Genomic DNA, 5,540 nt, shown 5'->3' with positions numbered 1-5,540 from the left:
TTACGGTTTGGGGAGCCTCCCAAAACCGTGAACACCTTGATCTTGGTGTTCTTGGGACTTTTCTTTGATGTTAATATGTAATACAAGCTTATTAAGACTCAAGGATGGAAGTACTTACTATAAGGAAGCTTGAAATGAGCTAAAAGTCCAAGAACACTTAGTGTGTGTTCTTGGTGTTTTTGGAAATCTAATCAAAACACAAAAATGGATGGATGAAAAGACGTACAATCACTAGATTAGGTGTTATACCAACATGGAATGGCTAGAGCACTAACAAGTTTGAAGATCTTGATTAAATTCTTGGATGATACTTGAGAGTGTTTTTGAGTTTACTCTTTTGGTAATTGGGGAGTAAACATAAATGACTAGTTTGGGGAGTAAACTCATGCTTAAGGCATGAGTTTACGTTTTTGGGTGATTTTCCGACCCAAACATAAAATTTTGGCCGTTAACTTCTAAGACACGAGGTGTTTGCGGTTTAGAAATTTCGAGACCCGAGACGGCCCATCCGTTCACCCGTTCGTTTAAAGATTAATTATTAAAATAATCAAATGAACTTATTTTTCCCAAAAACAAGTAAAAGTGAACTTGACTTATAATATGAAGTGATTGACTTTTAGGGTTTGACCGAATGAAAATTCCAGGTTGTCACATACGACACGCAAATTCGTGTCGTCTTCTTTATAACAGGGCCTTCCTTTACACGTATTGCCCGTCGTAAGAGCGCGTTGTAAATAGACGACGCGCAAAAGCGCGTCGTCTCTCGTTATGACAGGGCCTTGCTTGACGCGCATTTGTGCGTCATCTGAGCGTTTTACGATGCGCATTGCTCGTCGTAAAAGGCTGTTTTTCTAGTAGTGCAAGTACCTCACTCTCCCTCCTAGAGACTCTGGTTATAATTACAAGACATAGAGTGTACGCTAGGTAGGTATAGTGAAGATAGTGTCTCACTAGAGCATTAACGGATTTACGTGAACTTCGACTCCCTTTTTAGTATATAATGAAATGACTTCACTAGTGTAAATTCAAGACATGTGTTTTATGACACACATTTTATAGGTTTCATGGCATGCAGTTTATGACGTATGTTTTAACAGTTTCATAATATACGTTTTATGACGTGTTTCTGTGACACACAAATTTTTCTGTCAATAGTTTGTCTTGTAATCTCTTTTACGAAAACTAGTTATAAAACTTTATATAAGTAGTTATTAATAGTTAAGTCTAGTAGTAAACATAACATTGTTTTCTTGGGATTTTAAACCATCTAAGAATAGTGATGACAAATCTACGACTATTTTACTAATAACTTATTTGTAAAAGAAAAATATCAAACTTTGTAGTTTTGGTTTAACACCTTTTTAACAGTTTGTAAATTTGTAACGCAAAATACTTTTATTTTGGGCCAACTATATTCAATCATGATTTTTTTGTAATCAAAATGATAACAAACATATGTGTCAAAGTTTTTATGTAGTAAACAATTTATATTAACCTTTTTATTCAAGAATGTGTTCCATGTTCATCACATAATCATAGTGCATGAAATTATCCAACGGACAAACGCATTTTAACTTATGACAAGTTTACAAAACACGATTTTTATGCATATAAGCATGAAGTTCTCGACATCAAATGCACAAATCCTTCCATAAACAAGTTGGTGCATGTAAACATCCAATGGGCAAAAGAAACTCGACTTGTATTCCCCTCCCCCCCCCCCCGATGGAAAAGCATCAAAAATACGAAAAACATGAGGGTATGAAGATCACCTTGGTGATTTCGTGAGTCGTAGGAAGGAAATAAGGGAGATATCGAGCCTAAACTTGTACACACTTGAAGAGCTTCTTGAAAATCAAGTGTTCCAAAGAACTACACACGAAAATGTGTGTGTAAACATGGAGTTTTTAACTTAAAGGTGTATAAAGGGTTTACAAGAATACTTACCAAATTTATGAGTTTCTTGAAGGAAAACACCCTTAAGGATGGCACACAAATATTTGAGAGGGAGAATGAGAGAAACTTGAGAATGAGATGAGTGAAGAAGTGTTTGGTGTGTGTGTGTGTGCATCTTCGGCCGTTCTTAAGAAGAGAGAGAGAAAAAGTTGGCTTGGGTGCATGGTGAACAATGTGGTGTATGGTGTGGGTGATGGAAGGTAAAAGCATGCATGTGGTGGTTGTTTATTGGTTAAGAGGGTGTAAAGAACTTAGGTGACACTCCTTTTGTGTAATTTCTTTTTCCTTTTCCTTTTTTTTGTTTGTCTTATGCCAAAACCGATTTTTTTAAGTTAGGGAGGGGTTTCGGTTTTAGGGTGGCCGAAGACACCCCTCCATGTGGTTTTCGGTCCTTGTGATGTGGGATTTCGGTTTCACTATGGCCCAAATAAAAGGGTTTTTGGTTTTTGAGTGTGTATGAGCTTTTGGGCTTAATTTGGCCCAATAAAGGGTTTTTGGTCCAATAAGGCCCACAGGAAAAAGAGTTTTCGGTCTAGGGTATTTGGGCGGGAAACTCTAAGCAAAGGCCCAAAAATTTGTTTTTGTCTAACTATTGGATCGATTTGGGCTTACATGAGGCTATTACTACTTGATTCTTAGTGTATGCATGCATGTACATATGACATTGTCAGTTTTGAATTTCAATAGTTTAATGCAACAAGGTTACACAAGGAATTGTTTGTACATGAATCACAATCTCAACCCTAAATTTGCTAGTTGTGACGTATGTGTGTGTATACACACACATAAGAGAGTTCTATGGAAAATGCATGATTGCGGAAACAACTATTAGAACAAATAAAATAATGACAACACATCGCAGATACACAATGGTCCACATGGTTTGAGGTAATATACTTGTTTGGTTCTTAATTTCTTTTTGTTAGCACAGACTAACCCTAAGTATTACATTTGTTTCACTTTTAGTCCTTGGTAGACATAAATGGACTAATTAAATGGTCTTTCAGAAAAAGTAAAACTCAATGAGTTTAGAATGAAAATTCTTGAAATGAAAATGGAGTTTCTCTTTAGAAATTGCTGAAAATCATATTTGTGTTATTAAAATTAAATATTCTATTAAGAATGATAGGTAGATTCTTGGTTGATTATAATTGGATGTATGTGTCAATAAAACATTGAAATTCTCATATAATTAGATGATATGGAAAAATAAAGAGTATACCAAAAAATCAATTAAATTTATAATTGTTAAGCGATCGAAAATAAAAATGAGATTGATCGAAAATAAAAATGAGATTGATTGGTAGAACAATGTGGTAATTACTTAGTAGGATAATCATTTTTATTACTTTGTTTACATGTAAGTAACTTATTTTTTTTTGTATACATTTTACCATTTAACTTGTTATATATGTTTACATATTGTCATTGTCACCAGATATAGCATATGACAACGGTAATATGTGAACAAATTAACAAGTTAAATTGTTAAATGTGTACAAAAAAAGAAAGCGGCCTAAATGTGAACAAAATGAAAATTTAATTATTCTGGTAAGTCATTTTCTCCAATTTTAATAGCAATTTTATTTTTCATATTTGGTTGTATTATTTTTTTTCAAACATTATTTTTAAAATATACATAATTTCCTTAGTATTAATCAATTATCGATCAATTTTAAACTATACTTTTTAATTAATAAATATGTTTTTGCTTTGTGTAATATTTTATATAGCCTTTTATAATCTTTTTTTCTTTTGTTTTCAATCATATACAATAATTTTAAAGTAAGTAGTAGCTAAAAATAAAATTAAATAAATTAAATATGTAACAATAAATATGAAGGGTCTTTTAAAACAATGAAAGGAAAATATTACTTAGCAAATAAAAAAAAACAAAAAATCTGTATAATGTAAATGTTTTAAAATTATTCCAAATTTTTAATATTTTTTAATTAGAAGTTTATAAACTTTTAATTATTTAATAGAACGTTTTAAATTAGTATATAACGAAAATATTTTAAAATGTTATAAAAAATTTTAAATTGTTATATAAAATCTGTGAAACACTTTAAAAATGTTGTAACAGAAAGTTTAGAAATAAATGTATGAAACTTATAAAAAAATATATATGAAAATATAAAAAAACAAGTTAAAAACTTGTAAGAAAAATTTAAAACATTTATAGAATATTTGGTTTAAAAGCACTTCTTTTAAAATTATATGAAAGTAAAAAAAAGTTTTAAAAAAAATAGAGTAAGTTACACGAATGATCCCTATGGTTTAGGTAACTTCATTTTTTATTATACACGTTTGACCATTTAACTTGTTAATTGTGTTCACATATTACAATAGTAATATGTGAACACAATTAACAAGTTAAATGGTGTAACGCCCCGATTTTTTCAGGTATTGCTTAAATAAGAATTATTGGGTTAAGCTCTACTCGACGAGTTGGTTGACCTACTCATCGAGTAGCAGCTGGATGAAATCGCGTTTTAAGTGACCTACTCAACGAGTCCATATTGGGACTCGGCGAGTAGGAGATGGCAGTGGAAACCCTAAATCTCGGGGTTTGCACCTCTATTTAAAGGAGCCTTAGCCTCCTTTGGCCTCTTTACAGTCTTTGAGAGCCCCTTAAAACCCTAATTCGTGTGTATGTGCCTTGGTGAAGTGTTTGAAGCTTGGAAAAAAGAATCTTGGAGGAAGAAAGCTAAGAGTGCAAAGGAAATTGAAGCAAGGAAGGAGGGGGAAGCAGGATTTACCTCAACTAGCACCCTTTGGAGGTATCAAAGTGCCATCCTTACTTCCCTTTTTCCCTTTTGTTGAGTTTCTAGGGCTTTTTATGGATTTTCAAGTTGGTATGATGAGCTATGGGCTAGATCTGAAGTTGTAACTTCAGATCTGGACCCTCCTTGGATTTTAGAAGCATAAAGTCACAGTTTTGGTTGTGATTGAGGTCCTTCTTAGGCATGAAGCCCCATTAAGAACTTAGATTTGGCACTTGGAGCCTTTAAGGCCATGCATGCACATAAAGTTTGCAACTTTATGTGATAAGCATGCCCTAGAAGCTTGGATCTATGATTTGGAGCCGTTGCATGGCTCAAAACAAGTCTGCATGGAAAGAGGACTGAATGGACTCGGTGAGTCGCAAGGTTGACTTGGAGAGTCACATGAAGATAGCCGTGAACTCGACGAGTTGGATGAATAACTCGACGAGTCCAATGAAGATTACCATAAGACTCGACGAGTTGAAGAACAACTCGGCGAGTCGGATGAGTTTTCTCTTGAATTTGTATGCGTAGGTATCCGTCGAGCTGCAAAGAGGGAACTCGATGGCTGGCCTTAAAGTTTGAACGAGAATCGAAGGAACTCGACGAGTCACCGCGATGACTCGGCGAGTTAGATCGTACTTCAAGGAACTCGACGAGTAGCCGAGGTACTCGACGAGTTGGGGTCAACATGGACTGTTGACCTTGACTGAGGACTTTGACATTGACCAGGGGTTGAGTAGTGGGTTATGGGGTACCTTATAAGGTTAAGTACTTATGAGTATATTGTACTATGATCATAGGTGGTGGAGCCGG

The sequence above is a fragment of the Lactuca sativa genome, chromosome 5 (assembly GCF_002870075.4).
Source record: "Lactuca sativa cultivar Salinas chromosome 5, Lsat_Salinas_v11, whole genome shotgun sequence".
NCBI lineage: Eukaryota > Viridiplantae > Streptophyta > Magnoliopsida > Asterales > Asteraceae > Lactuca > Lactuca sativa.
This window is presented reverse-complemented; position numbering follows the sequence as displayed.